Source organism: Muntiacus reevesi, chromosome 21 (genome assembly GCF_963930625.1).
Source record: "Muntiacus reevesi chromosome 21, mMunRee1.1, whole genome shotgun sequence".
NCBI lineage: Eukaryota > Metazoa > Chordata > Mammalia > Artiodactyla > Cervidae > Muntiacus > Muntiacus reevesi.
Window position 1 is genome coordinate 33,204,659 of NC_089269.1, and position 11,427 is coordinate 33,216,085.

Genomic DNA, 11,427 nt, shown 5'->3' on the forward strand with positions numbered 1-11,427 from the left:
ACGCATCCGTCAGCTCACCTATGTATCTCATATTTAATTTATTTTTGGTGAGAACACTTAAATTGTACTCTCGGCATAGTTCACGGAAATTTTTAATGAAGGTCCTATCTTGATATATTTATTTTCTTTTCAGGTTATTTAAAATGGCATTGTAAAGGGATGACTCAGAAGTTAACAGTAAGTCTTAATTATTTGAAAGAAGTGTCATTTTAATATTGTACTATAACAAGTCATACCATATGTGGTAATTTTTTTTTCCCTTCTAATTTTGTATGTTAGTGTAGGGCATAGAATGTGACCAGAACTCCTAGACCTCATAGTATATTTTTACTAAACTATCCTAGTCAATAATTTTTGGATTTGGCAAGTTTCAGGGCTGTCCTGTTTTTGAGAAAAGTCAATGAAAGTATTTCCCTTCTAATTCAATATCCTTTTTATCCTGAAACCATTTTTCCTTTTGGTGCAAATAGTTATGAAGTCAGTATTTTGATAGTAACAATAATATATTCTGTTATTTTTTTCTGTGCTGAAAATAGTTAATGATTAGATTGGACTTAAGCGTTTGTCAGCCAGAAAACCTACTTACTAAACTGAATAAAATAGGTGTGATTAAAAATCCTTTCTTTTTTTAATTGAGTTATATGACCCTGGTTAGCTATACATTTACATCTAATATTTATATATTACAGTTACTGTTTCAAACTATGAGTCTTCATGTTTTTAATAAACTATTTTGATCACCCATGTTTTCTTATGAAATGGATATACACCATATGCAATGGACTGAAGAAATTATTTGGCTTTTTCTCATGATTCAATAGAATAATTTAAAATGTCTGCTCTGGCAAAATTGTCAACCAATACTTTAATGAAGTGCAATTTTTTTTTTGAAATACAATTTTAATGTAACAGATTTTCTTCCTCTCCTGACATTAAGATATACTTTTTTGCTTATAACATTTCTTAACCAAAGACAGTTGATACAAAAAAAATACTTAGGATAGACTTAGAAATAAAATACAGAAAAGTAATGTTGAATTAAAAACAGATGGCAAATTTAAGTATATGGGTATTCACATAAAAATACACACACATAGAGATTATCTGTATGTATATAATTATATATCATTGTATATTTTACAGATATGTAAGTATGTATTATATGAATATAAAATGATATAACATTGCTTTAAATAAATTATATAAGTATATATGTAAATTATGTAAGTATATATATTTAAATCTATGTAATTATGTAAGTATATAATTATAAAAGCAGTATGTTAAAACTCAAAACAGATTCTTGTAAGAGAAAGCTACTTACCCTTTCCTTCTCTTAATCCCCTCCTCTTTCTGAGGCAGCCAATGCCAAAGCTGACATGGGCTCCTCCACCTCATTTTTGTGAGCTTCTGTAAGCTCAGAAAGCACAGTTGCACATTTTTGTCTTTTTTGTCAAAAAGATTTTTTTTTGTTTGTTTTTATAAGCAAACTACCAAGAATATTGCTCTTTAGCTTGTTGGTTTTTTTTTTTTTTTTTCCCATGGTTGTCCCTTCAGGTTAATATAGGTAATATTCCACACTATGGAGCACTGACTTTTAATTAAAGAAAATAAAAATCTGGATGTTTAGAGTCCTCCCTCTTTCACAGCCCTAGATTAGAAGGCACAGATTGTGCTTTGAAAGGCAAATCTCACTGATCCTTTAACTCCAAAATAAGTATCCAAAATGACTTGAGGCCTATATTAGAGCTGGATATCAAGATTTAAGAAAGAAAGTGAAGTTGCTCAGTCGTGTCCGACACTTTGCGACCCCGTGGACTGTAGCCTACGGGGCTCCTCCATCCATGGGATTCTCCAGGCAAGAGTACTGGAGTGGGTTGCTGTTTCATTCTCCAGGGGATCTTCCCGACCCAGAGACTGAACCCAGGGCTCCTGCATTGCAGGCGGTCGCTTTACCCTGGGAGCCCGCTAGATCACATGTGGATTAGTGAGCTCTTGCACTGCGCTCCGTGCGATCTAGTGGTATCCATTGCCAACCATATGCGATGCACACAACAGGATTCACGCTGCCTTGCTTCAGTATAACGGTTGCATTCATCAGACGTAACATCTGATGAAAACAAAAATCACAGTATAAAAATGTGATTCAGTTTAAATGAATGCATTTAGGGGATGGGTTTGCTAATTGTTCTAATCTTCTACTGATGGTTTAAAATATTTCAGGATTCTCTTTAGACCAAGATTAGGCATAATGTGGAGAGCAGAAATGCATTAAGCCATTGTTGTTGCTGTTTTGTCGCTAAGTCGTGTCCGACACTTTTGTGACCCCATGGATTGTAGCCCGCCATACTCCTCTGACGGTGGAGGCAAGAATACTGGAGTGGGTTGCCATTTCCTACTCCAGGGAATCCTCCCAACCAGAGATCAAACCTGAATCTCCTACACTGGCAAGGAGGTTCTTTACCACTGAAACCACCAAGGAAGCACCCTAAATTAAGCCATGGACTTATACCAATAAATGTATTTCAAAAAAAAATAAGCATACTAATCATATTTAAGAGTAAACAACTTTACTTGTACAAAACATAATTAGAAATTTTGTTTATAATGGCACCGGTCACTGGAAAGCTAGATATATATATGTATATATATCTCATATAAATTACATATTTATCATTTTTATATATTACATGTCTGCTGATAATATTGATGTTATACTACTGTTAAATCTATTAGATATTTATATATTTCACATACTATACTGACATGAATATAACTTTACATATAAAACTCATACAGGTTATTCTGTAACAGCTCATGGAAAACGTGAATGAAACTTTTTGGCCAAACCAATATTATATTCAACACACTGTTAAGTACATCTGACTTTTGCCTCTTTAAATTTTGTATAGAAAAGATACTTTATTTTACAAAATTTAAGTATTAACAGAACAGTATTCCAAAGCTAGATTGTGCTTTTAAGAAGTTTCTTGCTAAGTTTTTACAAGTCTCTGTGTAGGAGGAGTATGTTGTGTGTGTGAATGTGTGTTTCGCATTGAGCTTAGATTTGGAGTTAACAGTGTGGATCAGACAGTTTTATCCTAACCAAGTGTGAAGAGAAAATTAATGCGTGATGCAATTTGATCCATCAGTGTTCACTGAGCACTTGCTATGCACTAGGTAATCTTCTAAGTGGTAGAGGTATAGTAGTGAACACAAGTTCCAACAAGTATGACTTTTACATTCTAGTGGTAATGGTGGGGCAGAAGGGAGGCAGGCATTAAACCAACAAGCAAAAAAAAAAAAAAAACCATACTGTTTTTAATAGTGTCAAATAACATGAAGAAAAATAACATTGGGTGGGAGGTTAAAAGGAGAATATCTTCTCTTTTATGCCGGGGAAGGCTTTTTTGTGCTGGTAGCATCTGAAGAGAAACTTGGAAAAGTGAAGCAGTATGCTCACCATGAGCTATCTGGGAAGAACCTCATAGGCCAAAGGAAGAGCCAAAATCAAGATCCCCAGGAGGGAAAACTGTTTTGGGAGAGCACTTTTCTCCAAAGAGAGTACGCGTATTTGAGGGATGCAAACCCACTCCAGTGTTCTTGCCTGGAGAATCCCATGGACGGAGAAGCCCAGTGGGCTACAGTCCACGGGGTCACAAAGTGTTGGACACGACTGAGCAACTTAACTAGCTAACTAACTAACACATCTAATGTGGTGGGGCCAAATCATGAAAGCTCCTATTGGCGTGTTAAGAATATTGGATTTTTTTTTTTCTATGTCACATGGGAAGCCATTCTGATCAGAAATGTGAGTAGATTTATATTTTTTAGAATGTGCTTTGTTCTGTAAAGAATAGCCTGAGAGAAATGTGGGAAGTCATTTAAGCACTTTTAAGTACTTTGAAAGAGCGAACTTATATCTCCTGGGATATCTTAAACAGAATGATTTGAATACTATGATGTTTTTATATTTATAACAGAATAGAATAATATGTTTACATCTTTTAAAGCAATATTGGCATATAGTGAGTTCTATATTAAACCTATTATCTTAATCCCCTTTGTCATCATTATCACTGGCATGACCAAAAGGCATAATAGATGCCCTTAGGAAAAATCATAGTCCCCTCAAATGGTTTTACAAGTATGATCCTCGATTCCTTGCTAAAATCAAGTGTAAAGAATTTTGGAGTGTACTATACCATATAGAATTGTTTAAGAGTAATATGTGTAATAACTAATACTTTATTCTTCTGAACTTACCTCATAAATTATAAATAAGCCTAATTTTTAAAAATAACAGCTAAGACAAACCTGCTTACATTATTTACACTTTAAAAATTGAGTCCCAATCAAACTTATCCCTACTCATTCATGTGAAAATTTTGTCTGAAAGCCTAAATATGTATATCCATTCCAAGTTGACTTTTTTGAGCACTCGTTGATCCTTATATACAACTATTTTTAGTGTATTGATGATTTGTATATTTTCCCACTATTAAGCCTAGATTGATGTAGATCTCACACACACACACACACACACACACACACACACACGTTCACAACTTGAATAACATTAACTGTACTGGATCTATGACAGCATATGGAGAGAAGCATATTATGAAAAGTAGTATTTTTTTCTTCTTTGGTTTATTCTTTAGTTTCCTGAGGACCACTTTTTTAACAAAAGGTACACAGATCAGTTTTTTGTGGTTTTAAAATTTTTGTGTGTAATTTTTGTTTGTTTGTTTTGTTCTTTGTGCTTTGTTTGGATTTTTTGTTTCTTTTAGCCTGGCAGAATGATGAATAGTGTTAATTGTAACTTGGGTTTCAAATACTGATTGATATTTTAAGACATACACCTTTGATATTGTAACAAACAAACAAAAGCAGATCATTAAGCCAAATGGACAAATGCTGATACAGATAAAATGTTGCAGTTTTCTGAACTAGGTCTGGCAACCCAGTTTACATACTTTAGGAATTTAAGTATATTTACCTGTCTAGGGCTTTCCAGGTGGTGCTAGTGGTAATGAACCTGCCTGTCAACTCAGGTTAGATGTAAGAGATACGGGTTCGATCCCTGGGTTGGGAAGATTCCCTGGAGGAGGGTACATCAACCCACTCCAGTATTCTTGCCTGCAAAATCCCATGGACAGAAGAGCCTGGCAGGCTGAAGTCCTTAGGGTCGCACAAAGTCAGACACGACTGAAGCAACTTAACACGTGAGGTGTGTAAATAAACTGTATAACTTCAATATAGCCCACATTTTGTACATTAAACTAGAAGGAAAAAAAAGGGACAAATAACATCATAAAAGATATTAGCAATGCTCAGAATAGAACATGACTCCATGAGTATTTGTCTTTTAGTAAGCATTTCCAGTTTCATTATATTTAAATTTGCACATCTAAGACTAAATCTGAAATATTCTAACAGTGAAATTCAGTCTGATCTCAGCTAACTTACATATGATTAACTAATAAAAGTTGACACTGAGCTCATTTTGTATTTTAAATATAAAACATATGTTGTACAAGTTAAATTGACATATGTCAAACACCTTCAAAATATATGTATCAATATTTACATAATATTCTTTCATAAATCTTTATGGAATGATCTTAAAATTAAATCACTGGTCTTCAGAAAGTTAATATGACAATATCCAAGCAGAATTGAGATCTCAGACTTAAAACATAAGTTCCGGTCTATTTGCCTTTGGCTCAGCACCAAAGTGCCTCCTGAAAGATGTCACCATAGAAAGCTGTTTGTACAGCCTTTCATTCTGCTCCCAAGCTGGTGTACATAGCTCAGCTGATGTCTAGAAGCTGTTCATCTGTGCAGGCAGAGACAAGGCTTTTGCTTTTCTTGCTAATAGTATGGTTTGCCATCGTTTAACCTCTAGATCTGGCCCTGGAAGGGAGCTTGGTCATCAGTGCTATATCTGGGGAGAAAACGGGAAGCGTAGGGAGTGGGGAAGGGATTGAGAGAAAGAAGGAAAGGCTCAAGTGAGCCCCAGCTGGGAGAAAAGAACTAACTTCTTGGCCAGGAAGCAATACCCATCCTGTGCTGTGTGTCTGCATGCATTCTAAGTCACTTCGGTCCTGTCTGACTCTTTGTGACCCTGTCCATGGGATTTTGCAGGAAAGAATACTGGAGTGGCTTGCCGTGCCCTCCTCCAGGGGATCTTCTGAACCCAGGATCAAACCCATGTCTCTTGTATCTCTTGCATTGACAGGCGACTTCTTTACCACAAGCCCCACCTGGGAAGCCCAGGTGTGCATATCTAGTGTTTAAACATAAGATGCTTTTCACACGGTGTAATACCTAAATGCAAACTGACTCTAGTATTCTGGACAACCATAGGAACCAACTTCAATGTTCATCGCAGCACTGTTTATAATAGCCAGGACATGGAAGCAACCTAGATGCCCATCAGCAGACGAATGGATAAGGAAGCTGTGGTACATATACACCATGGAATATTACTCAGCCGTTAAAAAGAATTCATTTGAATCAGTTCTAATGAGATGGATGAAACTGGAGCCCATTATACAGAGTGAGGTGAGCCAGAAAGATAAAAGAACATTACAGTATACTAACACATATATACGGAATTTAGAAAGATGGTAACGATGGCCCTATATGCAGGGCAGGAGAAGAGACGCAGAAGTACAGAACAGACTTTTGAACTCTGTGGGAGAAGGGGAGGGTGGGATGTTTCGAAAGAACAGCATGTATATTATCTGTGGTGAAACAGACCACCAGCCCAGGTGGGAGGCATGAGTCAAGTGCTCGGGCCTGTTGGGCTGGGAAGATCCAGAGGAATCGGGTGGAGAGGGAGGTGGGATGGGAGACCGGGATGGGGAATTTGTGTAACTCTATGGCTGATTCATATCAATGTATGACAAAACCCACTGTAAAATAAAAAATAAAAAAATAAAAAATAAATAAAGAAAGAAAGAAAGAAAGAAAGAAAACTAAAAAATATTTGCCTTTGTCAGAATCTTCTAGACACCCCAGTTTGGTCTTCAAACTGGCCCCTTCCTCAGGAATTTTCAAGGATATGTATATCTAGTCTTTTCACTATGTTTTCAACTCAGTCACTCAATCATGTCCGACTTTTTGTGACCACATGGACTGCAGAATTAGTTGTTTAAAGTCTAACTCCTAAATTCCATATATATGTGTTAGTATGCTGTAATGTTCTTTATCTTTCTGGCTTACTTCACTCTGTATAATGGGCTCCAGTTTCATCCATCTCATTAGAACTGATTCAAGTGAATTCTTTTTAACGGCTGAGTAATATTCCATGGAGTGGGTAGCCATTCCCTTCTCCAGAGGATGTTCCTGACCCAGGGATCAAACCTGCCTCTCCCTCATTGTGGGAAGATTCTATACTGTCTAAGCCACCTGGGAAGCCCAGTCTACAGCAAGATTCCACGCCAAGTGCTCCATTGGGCAGGCCCTTCTGAGAACTGTCTGATCCCATTCAGAAAACATAAAATAGTTAGCAGTCAGCATTAGAAACTTGTGTGAAAACTTGACAGAATGATTTTGTGTCCATTGCAAATAATAGCATATGCATGTTTTAATGTTTTATAATTTAATTTTTTTAGTTATTCATTTTTATTTTTTCAAGACTATTTGAGGAAATCAATCCTCTGGCTTTCACAGAGTTACTTAGTGAAGCACTTTCAGTTTAACATAGACCCTTATTATAGGACAAGTCTGAACAATAGTAAAGCCTATTCTATTCTAGTCCTTTGAAATATCAGGGCTAAAAGGAGGCTGCATAATGTTATCCCCAAAGGACTTTATCTTTTGATTAATAAACTTCTTTCTTTCTTTGGGATAATTGTTTAATATTTATGTGAAAACATTCTGAATGCAAGCAGTCATGTTTAAACACTCAATAGAATGTCAATAGAACGGCATTTATAAAATCCTATCACTTTAAACCCATTTTCTTCTCACTGTCATTGTTTAACTTCATAGTATGGTATTTACATAAGATGCTCTTCAAGTATTTATTAGTAAAAAAAAAAACCCAATAAATATGAATCTATCAACCCGATATGTAATTTATCATGAAACTCTTGAGTTTCTGTATTTAAAAATTATACACACATATAGCCTTTGATAGAGAAAAAAGAGAAAACTCTCCTTAAAAACTAGAAGAATGAAATGATTTATTGACAGCTATGCTAACAAGGTACCCTGTTTTAGTAACCACTTGTCTATTTTCAAACACCAGTAGAAATCATTCAAAATAGCTGCTTATTACAGCAAGGCATAAGCGATATGCAAACAAGACTGCTTTTAATCTTGAAAAGCAAGCATAACGAAATTTCAGCATAGACGTCAATAGAGAAAAATATTCTCTGTTTTGCCGCTAAGTCATTGCTCCCTGTAGTAAGCCCAGCAATTCACAAAACCTTCACACAAAGAGTCATTGTATGCTGTACATGCAGCAAGCTGGCAGTTGCTTCATAAAATTGTATTATTAAATTGCCGTTACTGCCATCTAGTGGAAAGAAATAATCCATGTCACTATGTCACTAGTTAAATCCTAAAGTTCTAGGGGGAAATGGAAAGGCACCATTTGGATTTGTATATATCCTAAGAAGTAAAACAGCAAACTGGAAGACACAGTTGTGAATATTGCAACATAATAGACACATATTAACTGAATAAGTTAGAGGTTTAAGGAAAGAAAAAAAAAATGGTGAGAAGGGATGCATATATCTGTAAGATTCATTTTGGAGCCATTTAAACATAAAATGTTATATCTCATTGGATGCAGTGAGATGATCTGAACCTCGGGATCTTTATTACTTGTACACTTATTTTCTCTTTTTGCATAGGCTGATTAAGTCTTAAAAATTGAAAAAGAAAAGAGATTTGTTCTTCTCAAACTTTCAGTTACCAAGAAAGTATCTGGAAATCTTGTTATAATGTTACAATGCAGATTCAGACTCAGACATTTTTAAAAAAAGGGAAAAAAATAAAAAATTAAAAAACTAAGAGGATGACATCTAGTTCCATCACTCCATGGCAAATAGAAGGGTAAAAATTGGAAGCAGTGACAGATTTTATTTTCTTGGGCTCCAAAATCTCTGTGGATGCTAACTGCAGCCATGGAATTAGAAGAGGCTTACTCCAGGTCAAGTAGCAACAGTGAGAACCAGACCTGGAACAACAAACTGGTTCCAAATTGGGAAAGGAGTACATCAAATCTTTATACTGTCACCTTGGTTATTTAACTTATGTGCAGAGTACATCATTTGAAATGCCGGGGTGGATGAAGCACAAACTGGAATCAAGATTGCTGGGAGAAGTATCAATAACCTCATATTTGCAGATGACACCACCCTTATGGCAGAAAGCAAAGAGGAGCTAAAGAGCCTCTTGATGAAAATGAAAAAAGAGAGTGAAAAAGCTGGCTTAAAACTAAACATTCACAAAATGAAGATCATGGCATCCAGTCCCATCACTTCAAGGCAAATAAGAAAGCTGAGAGCTGAAGAGTTGATGTGTTTGAACTGTGGTGTTGGAGTAGACTTTTGAGAGTCCCGGACTGCAAGGAGATCAAACCAGTCAGTCCTAAAGGAAATCAACCCTAAATATTTGTTGGAAGGATTAATGCTGAAGCTAAAGCTCCAGTACTTTGGTCACTCGATGCGAAGAATCAACTCATTGGAAAAGACCCTGATGCTGGGAAAGATTGAAGGCAGGAGGAGAAGGGGGTGACAGAGGATAAGATGATTGGATGGCATCACCAACTCAATGGATGTGTAAAATAAAAAGCAGTCATACTAGCATCCCATGTTTCTCATAAGGAATAAATGAGTTAAAAATAATCTCATCATGAGCTATAGGATATTGCCCTTTTTATAGATTAAAGACAAAATCCAGAATTTTTTATGCATGCATGCATGTGTGCATTCTCAGGCGCTTAGTCATGTCAGACTCTTTGCGACCCCATGGACTGTAGCTTGTCAGGCTCCTCTGTTCATGGAATTTTCTAAGCAAGAATATTTCCTCCTCCAGGTGACTTTCCTGACCTGGGGATCGAATCAGCATTTCCTGCGTTGGCAGGCAGTTTCTTTGCCACTGAACCACCTGGAAGACCCCTCAGTTTTATATAGTTAAAAATAAATGTTGCTTATCTATTTTATGTATAGTAGTTTGTATCTGTTAGTCATATATTACCCCTCCCATCCTTTAACTACTACTTTTCAATAAACTACTTTTCTGTGTCTGTGAGTCTGTTGTGTATATAGCAAGATTAGCAACAAGGATTTACTATATAGCAAGGGGAATTATTGCAGACATAAAATTAAAAGATGCTTACTCCTTGGAAGGAAAGTTATGACCAACCTAGATAACATATTAAAAAGCAGATAAGAGTAGACTGCCATGCCCTCCTCCAGGGGATCTTCCCAACCCAGGGATCGAACCCAGGTTTCCTGCATTGCAGGTGGATTCTTCAATTAAAGAAACACAAAAAAACAAAATGTGTGAATTATGTAACATAGTATCTAGCACCTAGTAGCCAATCAATGTTAGTGTCACCATATCGCAGAGTATATTTATGGGCGTTTGATTGTATTCACACCTTAAAAAGTTTCATACAATGAAAAAGAGAATTTTGAGACTTCTATAAAGGAAACCTTATATATATCTGTAACAGATGTCACCTTTAGGTTTCATCCAAGGATAACATAAATATGAAATTTGTGAATTATTCTGAAAAAAAAATCCCGTTGGTTATGGGAAACAAAAAGAATTGCTCTAGATAAAGAAACATTGGGATTATTTACTTTGGTCTCTTTATAGTACCTGAAATGAAGTCTAGAATGAAAGGTAATGCATTTATTTTTAGACCAGTTTAGATTCACAGAAAAATGAGAGGAAGGTATAGAATTTTCCCGTATGCCTCCTGCCTTCACGTGTGTATAGCCTCCCCCGTTTCCAGTACTCCTATCAGAGTGGTACATTTGTTGTGAAGCCTACGTTGTCACATCATTAAAAAAACAAAGCCCATACTTTATATTAGTGTCTACTGGTGGTGCTGTGTATTCTGTGGGTTTGGACAAACGTATGATGACATTAATCCACCATTATGGTATCACGCAGAATCATTTCACTGCTCTAAAAATCCTCTGAAAATCCACATATTCAGTCCTCCCTGTCTCTTAACTCCTGGCAATCACTGATCTCTTTCCTTTCTGCATAGTTTTGCCTTCTCCAGAATGTCATATATGCAGTTGGAGTCATACAGTATGTGGCCTTTTTAGATGGGCCTCATATATATACATTGTACAAATATACATCTAAGTTTCTTCCATTTTTTTCATGACTTGATTACGATTTCTTTTTAGCACTGAATAATAATCTATTGGCTGGATGTGCCAT

General features: G+C 36.0%; 1 long non-coding RNA gene across 1 annotated transcript in view; it reads left to right on the top strand.

Moving 5' to 3' along the window:
• The window catches only part of LOC136152359 (uncharacterized), a 157,149-nt gene extending 146,934 nt beyond the window's left edge, over positions 1–10,215 (top strand). Inside the window, exon 4 of the long non-coding RNA XR_010660200.1 lies at positions 10,060–10,215. This is a non-coding gene — a long non-coding RNA (uncharacterized lncRNA). The remainder of the gene's footprint in view (positions 1–10,059) is intronic.
• Positions 10,216–11,427: the final 1,212 nt, after the last annotated feature.